General features: G+C 40.0%; 32 non-coding genes and 1 pseudogene across 32 annotated transcripts; all 33 read right to left on the bottom strand.

The window, feature by feature from the left end:
* Nucleotides 1-146: 146 nt before the first annotated feature.
* Nucleotides 147-265, bottom strand: LOC127111404 (5S ribosomal RNA). The gene has a single exon (XR_007798157.1). It is a non-coding gene; the product is annotated as a 5S ribosomal RNA (ribosomal RNA).
* Nucleotides 266-424: 159 nt separating this feature from the next.
* On the bottom strand, nucleotides 425-543 carry LOC127111403 (5S ribosomal RNA). Its single transcript, XR_007798156.1, has one exon. It is a non-coding gene; the product is annotated as a 5S ribosomal RNA (ribosomal RNA).
* A 160-nt stretch (nucleotides 544-703) lies between these two features.
* LOC127111419 (5S ribosomal RNA) lies at nucleotides 704-824 on the bottom strand. The gene has a single exon (XR_007798172.1). It is a non-coding gene; the product is annotated as a 5S ribosomal RNA (ribosomal RNA).
* A 161-nt stretch (nucleotides 825-985) lies between these two features.
* Nucleotides 986-1,103, bottom strand: LOC127111423 (5S ribosomal RNA). Its single transcript, XR_007798176.1, has one exon. It is a non-coding gene; the product is annotated as a 5S ribosomal RNA (ribosomal RNA).
* A 160-nt stretch (nucleotides 1,104-1,263) lies between these two features.
* On the bottom strand, nucleotides 1,264-1,382 carry LOC127111402 (5S ribosomal RNA). The gene has a single exon (XR_007798155.1). It is a non-coding gene; the product is annotated as a 5S ribosomal RNA (ribosomal RNA).
* Nucleotides 1,383-1,543: 161 nt separating this feature from the next.
* Nucleotides 1,544-1,660, bottom strand: LOC127111430 (5S ribosomal RNA). The gene has a single exon (XR_007798182.1). It is a non-coding gene; the product is annotated as a 5S ribosomal RNA (ribosomal RNA).
* A 161-nt stretch (nucleotides 1,661-1,821) lies between these two features.
* Nucleotides 1,822-1,940, bottom strand: LOC127111401 (5S ribosomal RNA). The gene has a single exon (XR_007798154.1). It is a non-coding gene; the product is annotated as a 5S ribosomal RNA (ribosomal RNA).
* A 160-nt stretch (nucleotides 1,941-2,100) lies between these two features.
* On the bottom strand, nucleotides 2,101-2,219 carry LOC127111400 (5S ribosomal RNA). Its single transcript, XR_007798153.1, has one exon. It is a non-coding gene; the product is annotated as a 5S ribosomal RNA (ribosomal RNA).
* Nucleotides 2,220-2,379: 160 nt separating this feature from the next.
* Nucleotides 2,380-2,498, bottom strand: LOC127111399 (5S ribosomal RNA). The gene has a single exon (XR_007798152.1). It is a non-coding gene; the product is annotated as a 5S ribosomal RNA (ribosomal RNA).
* Nucleotides 2,499-2,659: 161 nt separating this feature from the next.
* On the bottom strand, nucleotides 2,660-2,778 carry LOC127111398 (5S ribosomal RNA). Its single transcript, XR_007798151.1, has one exon. It is a non-coding gene; the product is annotated as a 5S ribosomal RNA (ribosomal RNA).
* Nucleotides 2,779-2,939: 161 nt separating this feature from the next.
* LOC127111397 (5S ribosomal RNA) lies at nucleotides 2,940-3,058 on the bottom strand. The gene has a single exon (XR_007798150.1). It is a non-coding gene; the product is annotated as a 5S ribosomal RNA (ribosomal RNA).
* A 161-nt stretch (nucleotides 3,059-3,219) lies between these two features.
* On the bottom strand, nucleotides 3,220-3,338 carry LOC127111396 (5S ribosomal RNA). Its single transcript, XR_007798149.1, has one exon. It is a non-coding gene; the product is annotated as a 5S ribosomal RNA (ribosomal RNA).
* A 161-nt stretch (nucleotides 3,339-3,499) lies between these two features.
* Nucleotides 3,500-3,618, bottom strand: LOC127111394 (5S ribosomal RNA). Its single transcript, XR_007798147.1, has one exon. It is a non-coding gene; the product is annotated as a 5S ribosomal RNA (ribosomal RNA).
* A 159-nt stretch (nucleotides 3,619-3,777) lies between these two features.
* LOC127111393 (5S ribosomal RNA) lies at nucleotides 3,778-3,896 on the bottom strand. Its single transcript, XR_007798146.1, has one exon. It is a non-coding gene; the product is annotated as a 5S ribosomal RNA (ribosomal RNA).
* Nucleotides 3,897-4,057: 161 nt separating this feature from the next.
* LOC127111392 (5S ribosomal RNA) lies at nucleotides 4,058-4,176 on the bottom strand. The gene has a single exon (XR_007798145.1). It is a non-coding gene; the product is annotated as a 5S ribosomal RNA (ribosomal RNA).
* A 161-nt stretch (nucleotides 4,177-4,337) lies between these two features.
* LOC127111391 (5S ribosomal RNA) lies at nucleotides 4,338-4,456 on the bottom strand. The gene has a single exon (XR_007798144.1). It is a non-coding gene; the product is annotated as a 5S ribosomal RNA (ribosomal RNA).
* A 49-nt stretch (nucleotides 4,457-4,505) lies between these two features.
* On the bottom strand, nucleotides 4,506-4,628 carry LOC127111552 (uncharacterized; annotated as a pseudogene).
* Nucleotides 4,629-4,789: 161 nt separating this feature from the next.
* LOC127111390 (5S ribosomal RNA) lies at nucleotides 4,790-4,908 on the bottom strand. Its single transcript, XR_007798143.1, has one exon. It is a non-coding gene; the product is annotated as a 5S ribosomal RNA (ribosomal RNA).
* A 161-nt stretch (nucleotides 4,909-5,069) lies between these two features.
* Nucleotides 5,070-5,188, bottom strand: LOC127111389 (5S ribosomal RNA). The gene has a single exon (XR_007798142.1). It is a non-coding gene; the product is annotated as a 5S ribosomal RNA (ribosomal RNA).
* A 162-nt stretch (nucleotides 5,189-5,350) lies between these two features.
* LOC127111388 (5S ribosomal RNA) lies at nucleotides 5,351-5,469 on the bottom strand. Its single transcript, XR_007798141.1, has one exon. It is a non-coding gene; the product is annotated as a 5S ribosomal RNA (ribosomal RNA).
* Nucleotides 5,470-5,630: 161 nt separating this feature from the next.
* Nucleotides 5,631-5,749, bottom strand: LOC127111387 (5S ribosomal RNA). The gene has a single exon (XR_007798140.1). It is a non-coding gene; the product is annotated as a 5S ribosomal RNA (ribosomal RNA).
* Nucleotides 5,750-5,910: 161 nt separating this feature from the next.
* LOC127111386 (5S ribosomal RNA) lies at nucleotides 5,911-6,029 on the bottom strand. Its single transcript, XR_007798139.1, has one exon. It is a non-coding gene; the product is annotated as a 5S ribosomal RNA (ribosomal RNA).
* A 160-nt stretch (nucleotides 6,030-6,189) lies between these two features.
* Nucleotides 6,190-6,308, bottom strand: LOC127111385 (5S ribosomal RNA). Its single transcript, XR_007798138.1, has one exon. It is a non-coding gene; the product is annotated as a 5S ribosomal RNA (ribosomal RNA).
* Nucleotides 6,309-6,469: 161 nt separating this feature from the next.
* On the bottom strand, nucleotides 6,470-6,588 carry LOC127111383 (5S ribosomal RNA). The gene has a single exon (XR_007798136.1). It is a non-coding gene; the product is annotated as a 5S ribosomal RNA (ribosomal RNA).
* Nucleotides 6,589-6,749: 161 nt separating this feature from the next.
* LOC127111382 (5S ribosomal RNA) lies at nucleotides 6,750-6,868 on the bottom strand. The gene has a single exon (XR_007798135.1). It is a non-coding gene; the product is annotated as a 5S ribosomal RNA (ribosomal RNA).
* A 161-nt stretch (nucleotides 6,869-7,029) lies between these two features.
* Nucleotides 7,030-7,148, bottom strand: LOC127111381 (5S ribosomal RNA). Its single transcript, XR_007798134.1, has one exon. It is a non-coding gene; the product is annotated as a 5S ribosomal RNA (ribosomal RNA).
* Nucleotides 7,149-7,309: 161 nt separating this feature from the next.
* LOC127111380 (5S ribosomal RNA) lies at nucleotides 7,310-7,428 on the bottom strand. The gene has a single exon (XR_007798133.1). It is a non-coding gene; the product is annotated as a 5S ribosomal RNA (ribosomal RNA).
* Nucleotides 7,429-7,589: 161 nt separating this feature from the next.
* Nucleotides 7,590-7,708, bottom strand: LOC127111379 (5S ribosomal RNA). The gene has a single exon (XR_007798132.1). It is a non-coding gene; the product is annotated as a 5S ribosomal RNA (ribosomal RNA).
* Nucleotides 7,709-7,869: 161 nt separating this feature from the next.
* Nucleotides 7,870-7,988, bottom strand: LOC127111378 (5S ribosomal RNA). The gene has a single exon (XR_007798131.1). It is a non-coding gene; the product is annotated as a 5S ribosomal RNA (ribosomal RNA).
* Nucleotides 7,989-8,149: 161 nt separating this feature from the next.
* LOC127111377 (5S ribosomal RNA) lies at nucleotides 8,150-8,268 on the bottom strand. The gene has a single exon (XR_007798130.1). It is a non-coding gene; the product is annotated as a 5S ribosomal RNA (ribosomal RNA).
* Nucleotides 8,269-8,429: 161 nt separating this feature from the next.
* LOC127111376 (5S ribosomal RNA) lies at nucleotides 8,430-8,548 on the bottom strand. The gene has a single exon (XR_007798129.1). It is a non-coding gene; the product is annotated as a 5S ribosomal RNA (ribosomal RNA).
* A 161-nt stretch (nucleotides 8,549-8,709) lies between these two features.
* LOC127111375 (5S ribosomal RNA) lies at nucleotides 8,710-8,828 on the bottom strand. Its single transcript, XR_007798128.1, has one exon. It is a non-coding gene; the product is annotated as a 5S ribosomal RNA (ribosomal RNA).
* A 161-nt stretch (nucleotides 8,829-8,989) lies between these two features.
* LOC127111373 (5S ribosomal RNA) lies at nucleotides 8,990-9,108 on the bottom strand. Its single transcript, XR_007798127.1, has one exon. It is a non-coding gene; the product is annotated as a 5S ribosomal RNA (ribosomal RNA).
* Between the last annotated feature and the right edge of the window lie 95 nt (nucleotides 9,109-9,203).

Here is a 9,203-nt window from a genome sequence, read left to right as displayed (position 1 = left end):
TTGATTGTATATATTTTATTTCTTTCACTTATTAACGGCAAAACAAACATAATTAACGCTGAAATGCTTGTCTTCTCCTACTTTTTCCGACTCTTTTACGCCGATTAACAGAAATAAAAAGAAGTATTTAAAAAATCGCAAAAAAAGAGGTGCAACACAAGGACTTCCCAGGAGGTCACCCATCCTAGTACTACTCTCGCCCAAGCACGCTTAACTGCGGAGTTCTGATGGGATCCGGTGCATTAGTGCTGGTATGATCGCACCTGATATCTCATGCGCTTTGATTGTATATATTTTATTTCTTTCACTTATTAACGGCAAAACAAACATAATTAACGCTGAAATGCTTGTCTTCTCCTACTTTTTCCGACTTTTTACGCGATTAACAGAAATAAAAAGAAGTATTTAAAAAATCGCAAAAAAAGAGGTGCAACACAAGGACTTCCCAGGAGGTCACCCATCCTAGTACTACTCTCGCCCAAGCACGCTTAACTGCGGAGTTCTGATGGGATCCGGTGCATTAGTGCTGGTATGATCGCACCTGATATCTCATGCGCTTTGATTGTATATATTTTATTTCTTTCATTATTAACGGCAAAACAAACATAATTAACGCTGAAATGCTTGTCTTCTCCTACTTTTTCCGACTCTTTTACGCCGATTAACAGAAAAAAAAGAAAGTATTTAAAAAATCGCAAAAAAAGAGGTGCAACACAAGGACTTCCCAGGAGGTCACCCATCCTAGTACTACTCTCGCCCAAGCACGCTTAACTGCGGAGTTCTGATGGGATCCGGTGTGCATTAGTGCTGGTATGATCGCACCTGATATCTCATGCGCTTTGATTGTATATATTTTATTTCTTTCACTTATTAACGGCAAAACAAACATAATTAACGCGAAATGCTTGTCTTCTCCTACTTTTTCCGACTCTTTTACGCCGATTAACAGAAATAAAAAGAAGTATTTAAAAAATCGCAAAAAAAAGAGGTGCAACACAAGGACTTCCCAGGAGGTCACCATCCTAGTACTACTCTCGCCCAAGCACGCTTAACTGCGGAGTTCTGATGGGATCCGGTGCATTAGTGCTGGTATGATCGCACCTGATATCTCATGCGCTTTGATTGTATATATTTTATTTCTTTCACTTATTAACGGCAAAACAAACATAATTAACGCTGAAATGCTTGTCTTCTCCTACTTTTCCGACTCTTTTACGCCGATTAACAGAAATAAAAAGAAGTATTTAAAAAATCGCAAAAAAAGAGGTGCAACACAAGGACTTCCCAGGAGGTCACCCATCCTAGTACTACTCTCGCCCAAGCACGCTTAACTGCGGAGTTCTGATGGGATCCGGTGCATTAGTGCTGGTATGATCGCACCTGATATCTCATGCGCTTTGATTGTATATATTTTATTTCTTTCACTTATTAACGGCAAAACAAACATAATTAACGCTGAAATGCTTGTCTTCTCCTACTTTTTCCGACTCTTTTACGCCGATTAACAGAAATAAAAAGAAGTATTTAAAAAATCGCAAAAAAAGAGGTGCAACACAAGGACTTCCCAGGAGGTCACCCATCCTAGTACTACTCTCGCCAAGCACGCTTAACTGCGGAGTTCTGATGGGATCCGGTGCATTAGTGTGGTATGATCGCACCTGATATCTCATGCGCTTTGATTGTATATATTTTATTTCTTTCACTTATTAACGGCAAAACAAACATAATTAACGCTGAAATGCTTGTCTTCTCCTACTTTTTCGACTCTTTTACGCCGATTAACAGAAATAAAAAGAAGTATTTAAAAAATCGCAAAAAAAAGAGGTGCAACACAAGGACTTCCCAGGAGGTCACCCATCCTAGTACTACTCTCGCCCAAGCACGCTTAACTGCGGAGTTCTGATGGGATCCGGTGCATTAGTGCTGGTATGATCGCACCTGATATCTCATGCGCTTTGATTGTATTATTTTATTTCTTTCACTTATTAACGGCAAAACAAACATAATTAACGCTGAAATGCTTGTCTTCTCCTACTTTTTCCGACTCTTTTACGCCGATTAACAGAAATAAAAAGAAGTATTTAAAAAATCGCAAAAAAAGAGGTGCAACACAAGGACTTCCCAGGAGGTCACCCATCCTAGTACTACTCTCGCCCAAGCACGCTTAACTGCGGAGTTCTGATGGGATCCGGTGCATTAGTGCTGGTATGATCGCACCTGATATCTCATGCGCTTTGATTGTATATATTTATTTCTTTCACTTATTAACGGCAAAACAAACATAATTAACGCTGAAATGCTTGTCTTCTCCTACTTTTTCCGACTCTTTTACGCCGATTAACAGAAATAAAAAGAAGTATTTAAAAAATCGCAAAAAAAGAGGTGCAACACAAGGACTTCCCAGGAGGTCACCCATCCTAGTACTACTCTCGCCCAAGCACGCTTAACTGCGGAGTTCTGATGGGATCCGGTGCATTAGTGCTGGTATGATCGCACCTGATATCTCATGCGCTTTGATTGTATATATTTTATTTCTTTCACTTATTAACGGCAAAACAAACATAATTAACGCTGAAATGCTTGTCTTCTCCTACTTTTTCCGACTCTTTTACGCCGATTAACAGAAATAAAAAGAAGTATTTAAAAAATCGCAAAAAAAGAGGTGCAACACAAGGACTTCCCAGGAGGTCACCCATCCTAGTACTACTCTCGCCCAAGCACGCTTAACTGCGGAGTTCTGATGGGATCCGGTGCATTAGTGCTGGTATGATCGCACCTGATATCTCATGCGCTTTGATTGTATATATTTTATTTCTTTCACTTATTAACGGCAAAACAAACATAATTAACGCTGAAATGCTTGTCTTCTCCTACTTTTTCCGACTCTTTTACGCCGATTAACAGAAATAAAAAGAAGTATTTAAAAAATCGCAAAAAAAGAGGTGCAACACAAGGACTTCCCAGGAGGTCACCCATCCTAGTACTACTCTCGCCCAAGCACGCTTAACTGCGGAGTTCTGATGGGATCCGGTGCATTAGTGCTGGTATGATCGCACCTGATATCTCATGCGCTTTGATTGTATATATTTTATTTCTTTCACTTATTAACGGCAAAACAAACATAATTAACGCTGAAATGCTTGTCTTCTCCTACTTTTTCCGACTCTTTTACGCCGATTAACAGAAATAAAAAGAAGTATTTAAAAAATCGCAAAAAAAGAGGTGCAACACAAGGACTTCCCAGGAGGTCACCCATCCTAGTACTACTCTCGCCCAAGCACGCTTAACTGCGGAGTTCTGATGGGATCCGGTGCATTAGTGCTGGTATGATCGCACCTGATATCTCATGCGCTTTGATTGTATATATTTTATTTCTTTCACTTATTAACGGCAAAACAAACATAATTAACGCTGAAATGCTTGTCTTCTCCTACTTTTTCCGACTCTTTTACGCCGATTAACAGAAATAAAAAGAAGTATTTAAAAAATCGCAAAAAAAGAGGTGCAACACAAGGACTTCCCAGGAGGTCACCCATCCTAGTACTACTCTCGCCCAAGCACGCTTAACTGCGGAGTTCTGATGGGATCCGGTGCATTAGTGCTGGTATGATCGCACCTGATATCTCATGCGCTTTGATTGTATATATTATTTCTTTCACTTATTAACGGCAAAACAAACATAATTAACGCTGAAATGCTTGTCTTCTCCTACTTTTTCCGACTCTTTTACGCCGATTAACAGAAATAAAAAGAAGTATTTAAAAAATCGCAAAAAAAGAGGTGCAACACAAGGACTTCCCAGGAGGTCACCCATCCTAGTACTACTCTCGCCCAAGCACGCTTAACTGCGGAGTTCTGATGGGATCCGGTGCATTAGTGCTGGTATGATCGCACCTGATATCTCATGCGCTTTGATTGTATATATTTTATTTCTTTCACTTATTAACGGCAAAACAAACATAATTAACGCTGAAATGCTTGTCTTCTCCTACTTTTTCCGACTCTTTTACGCCGATTAACAGAAATAAAAAGAAGTATTTAAAAAATCGCAAAAAAAGAGGTGCAACACAAGGACTTCCCAGGAGGTCACCCATCCTAGTACTACTCTCGCCCAAGCACGCTTAACTGCGGAGTTCTGATGGGATCCGGTGCATTAGTGCTGGTATGATCGCACCTGATATCTCATGCGCTTTGATTGTATATATTTTATTTCTTTCACTTATTAACGGCAAAACAAACATAATTAACGCTGAAATGCTTGTCTTCTCCTACTTTTTCCGACTCTTTTACGCCGATTAACAGAAACAAAAAGAAGTACTTAAAAACTCGCAAAAAAAGAGGTGCAACACAAGGACTTCCCAGGAGGTCACCCATCCTAGTACTACTCTCGCCCAAGCACGCTTAACTGCGGAGTTCTGATGGGATCCGGTGCATTAGTGCTGGTATGATCGCACCTGATATCTCATGCACTTTGATTGTATATATTTTATTTCTTTCACTTATTAACGGCAAAACAAACATAATTAACGCCCAGGAGGTCACCCATCCTAGTACTACTCTCGCCCAAGCACGCTTAACTGCGGAGTTCTGATGGGATCCGGTGCATTAGTGCTGGTATGATCGCACCTGATATCTCATGCGCTTTGATTGTATATATTTTATTTCTTTCACTTATTAACGGCAAAACAAACATAATTAACGCTGAAATGCTTGTCTTCTCCTACTTTTTCCGACTCTTTTACGCCGATTAACAGAAATAAAAAGAAGTATTTAAAAAATCGCAAAAAAAGAGGTGCAACACAAGGACTTCCCAGGAGGTCACCCATCCTAGTACTACTCTCGCCCAAGCACGCTTAACTGCGGAGTTCTGATGGGATCCGGTGCATTAGTGCTGGTATGATCGCACCTGATATCTCATGCGCTTTGATTGTATATATTTTATTTCTTTCACTTATTAACGGCAAAACAAACATAATTAACGCTGAAATGCTTGTCTTCTCCTACTTTTTCCGACTCTTTTACGCCGATTAACAGAAATAAAAAGAAGTATTTAAAAAATCGCAAAAAAAGAGGTGCAACACAAGGACTTCCCAGGAGGTCACCCATCCTAGTACTACTCTCGCCCAAGCACGCTTAACTGCGGAGTTCTGATGGGATCCGGTGCATTAGTGCTGGTATGATCGCACCTGATATCTCATGCGCTTTGATTGTATATATTTTATTTCTTTCACTTATTAACGGCAAAACAAACATAATTAACGCTGAAATGCTTGTCTTCTCCTACTTTTTCCGACTCTTTTACGCCGATTAACAGAAATAAAAAGAAGTATTTAAAAAATCGCAAAAAAAAGAGGTGCAACACAAGGACTTCCCAGGAGGTCACCCATCCTAGTACTACTCTCGCCCAAGCACGCTTAACTGCGGAGTTCTGATGGGATCCGGTGCATTAGTGCTGGTATGATCGCACCTGATATCTCATGCGCTTTGATTGTATATATTTTATTTCTTTCACTTATTAACGGCAAAACAAACATAATTAACGCTGAAATGCTTGTCTTCTCCTACTTTTTCCGACTCTTTTACGCCGATTAACAGAAATAAAAAGAAGTATTTAAAAAATCGCAAAAAAAGAGGTGCAACACAAGGACTTCCCAGGAGGTCACCCATCCTAGTACTACTCTCGCCCAAGCACGCTTAACTGCGGAGTTCTGATGGGATCCGGTGCATTAGTGCTGGTATGATCGCACCTGATATCTCATGCGCTTTGATTGTATATATTTTATTTCTTTCACTTATTAACGGCAAAACAAACATAATTAACGCTGAAATGCTTGTCTTCTCCTACTTTTTCCGACTCTTTTACGCCGATTAACAGAAATAAAAAGAAGTATTTAAAAAATCGCAAAAAAAGAGGTGCAACACAAGGACTTCCCAGGAGGTCACCCATCCTAGTACTACTCTCGCCCAAGCACGCTTAACTGCGGAGTTCTGATGGGATCCGGTGCATTAGTGCTGGTATGATCGCACCTGATATCTCATGCGCTTTGATTGTATATATTTTATTTCTTTCACTTATTAACGGCAAAACAAACATAATTAACGCTGAAATGCTTGTCTTCTCCTACTTTTTCCGACTCTTTTACGCCGATTAACAGAAATAAAAAGAAGTATTAAAAAATCGCAAAAAAAGAGGTGCAACACAAGGACTTCCCAGGAGGTCACCCATCCTAGTACTACTCTCGCCCAAGCACGCTTAACTGCGGAGTTCTGATGGGATCCGGTGCATTAGTGCTGGTATGATCGCACCTGATATCTCATGCGCTTTGATTGTATATATTTTATTTCTTTCACTTATTAACGGCAAAACAAACATAATTAACGCTGAAATGCTTGTCTTCTCCTACTTTTTCCGACTCTTTTACGCCGATTAACAGAAATAAAAAGAAGTATTTAAAAAATCGCAAAAAAAGAGGTGCAACACAAGGACTTCCCAGGAGGTCACCCATCCTAGTACTACTCTCGCCCAAGCACGCTTAACTGCGGAGTTCTGATGGGATCCGGTGCATTAGTGCTGGTATGATCGCACCTGATATCTCATGCGCTTTGATTGTATATATTTTATTTCTTTCACTTATTAACGGCAAAACAAACATAATTAACGCTGAAATGCTTGTCTTCTCCTACTTTTTCCGACTCTTTTACGCCGATTAACAGAAATAAAAAGAAGTATTTAAAAAATCGCAAAAAAAGAGGTGCAACACAAGGACTTCCCAGGAGGTCACCCATCCTAGTACTACTCTCGCCCAAGCACGCTTAACTGCGGAGTTCTGATGGGATCCGGTGCATTAGTGCTGGTATGATCGCACCTGATATCTCATGCGCTTTGATTGTATATATTTTATTTCTTTCACTTATTAACGGCAAAACAAACATAATTAACGCTGAAATGCTTGTCTTCTCCTACTTTTTCCGACTCTTTTACGCCGATTAACAGAAATAAAAAGAAGTATTTAAAAAATCGCAAAAAAAGAGGTGCAACACAAGGACTTCCCAGGAGGTCACCCATCCTAGTACTACTCTCGCCCAAGCACGCTTAACTGCGGAGTTCTGATGGGATCCGGTGCATTAGTGCTGGTATGATCGCACCTGATATCTCATGCGCTTTGATTGTATATATTTTATTTCTTTCACTTATTAACGGCAAAACAAACATAATTAACGCTGAAATGCTTGTCTTCTCCTACTTTTTCCGACTCTTTTACGCCGATTAACAGAAATAAAAAGAAGTATTTAAAAAATCGCAAAAAAAGAGGTGCAACACAAGGACTTCCCAGGAGGTCACCCATCCTAGTACTACTCTCGCCCAAGCACGCTTAACTGCGGAGTTCTGATGGGATCCGGTGCATTAGTGCTGGTATGATCGCACCTGATATCTCATGCGCTTTGATTGTATATATTTTATTTCTTTCACTTATTAACGGCAAAACAAACATAATTAACGCTGAAATGCTTGTCTTCTCCTACTTTTTCCGACTCTTTTACGCCGATTAACAGAAATAAAAAGAAGTATTTAAAAAATCGCAAAAAAAGAGGTGCAACACAAGGACTTCCCAGGAGGTCACCCATCCTAGTACTACTCTCGCCCAAGCACGCTTAACTGCGGAGTTCTGATGGGATCCGGTGCATTAGTGCTGGTATGATCGCACCTGATATCTCATGCGCTTTGATTGTATATATTTTATTTCTTTCACTTATTAACGGCAAAACAAACATAATTAACGCTGAAATGCTTGTCTTCTCCTACTTTTTCCGACTCTTTTACGCCGATTAACAGAAATAAAAAGAAGTATTTAAAAAATCGCAAAAAAAGAGGTGCAACACAAGGACTTCCCAGGAGGTCACCCATCCTAGTACTACTCTCGCCCAAGCACGCTTAACTGCGGAGTTCTGATGGGATCCGGTGCATTAGTGCTGGTATGATCGCACCTGATATCTCATGCGCTTTGATTGTATATATTTTATTTCTTTCACTTATTAACGGCAAAACAAACATAATTAACGCTGAAATGCTTGTCTTCTCCTACTTTTTCCGACTCTTTTACGCCGATTAACAGAAATAAAAAGAAGTATTTAAAAAATCGCAAAAAAAGAGGTGCAACACAAGGACTTCCCAGGAGGTCACCCATCCTAGTACTACTCTCGCCCAAGCACGCTTAACTGCGGAGTTCTGATGGGATCCGGTGCATTAGTGCTGGTATGATCGCACCTGATATCTCATGCGCTTTGATTGTATATATTTTATTTCTTTCACTTATTAACGGCAAAACAAACATAATTAACGCTGAAATGCTTGTCTTCTCCTACTTTTTCCGACTCTTTTACGCCGATTAACAGAAATAAAAAGAAGTATTTAAAAAATCGCAAAAAAAGAGGTGCAACACAAGGACTTCCCAGGAGGTCACCCATCCTAGTACTACTCTCGCCCAAGCACGCTTAACTGCGGAGTTCTGATGGGATCCGGTGCATTAGTGCTGGTATGATCGCACCTGATATCTCATGCGCTTTGATTGTATATATTTTATTTCTTTCACTTATTAACGGCAAAACAAACATAATTAACGCTGAAATGCTTGTCTTCTCCTACTTTTTCCGACTCTTTTACGCCGATTAACAGAAATAAAAAGAAGTATTTAAAAAATCGCAAAAAAAGAGGTGCAACACAAGGACTTCCCAGGAGGTCACCCATCCTAGTACTACTCTCGCCCAAGCACGCTTAACTGCGGAGTTCTGATGGGATCCGGTGCATTAGTGCTGGTATGATCGCACCTGATATCTCATGCGCTTTGATTGTATATATTTTATTTCTTTCACTTATTAACGGCAAAACAAACATAATTAACGCTGAAATGCTTGTCTTCTCCTACTTTTTCCGACTCTTTTACGCCGATTAACAGAAATAAAAAGAAGTATTTAAAAAATCGCAAAAAAAGAGGTGCAACACAAGGACTTCCCAGGAGGTCACCCATCCTAGTACTACTCTCGCCCAAGCACGCTTAACTGCGGAGTTCTGATGGGATCCGGTGCATTAGTGCTGGTATGATCGCACCTGATATCTCATGCGCTTTGATTGTATATATTTTATTTCTTTCACTTATTAACGGCAAAACAAACATAATTAACGCTGAAATGCTTGTCTTCTCCTA

Source organism: Lathyrus oleraceus, unplaced genomic scaffold (genome assembly GCF_024323335.1).
Source record: "Lathyrus oleraceus cultivar Zhongwan6 unplaced genomic scaffold, CAAS_Psat_ZW6_1.0 chrUn0005, whole genome shotgun sequence".
Lineage (NCBI taxonomy): Eukaryota > Viridiplantae > Streptophyta > Magnoliopsida > Fabales > Fabaceae > Lathyrus > Lathyrus oleraceus.
The sequence above is the reverse complement of the archived record's forward strand: the minus strand, read 5'-3'. Positions and strand labels throughout refer to the sequence as shown.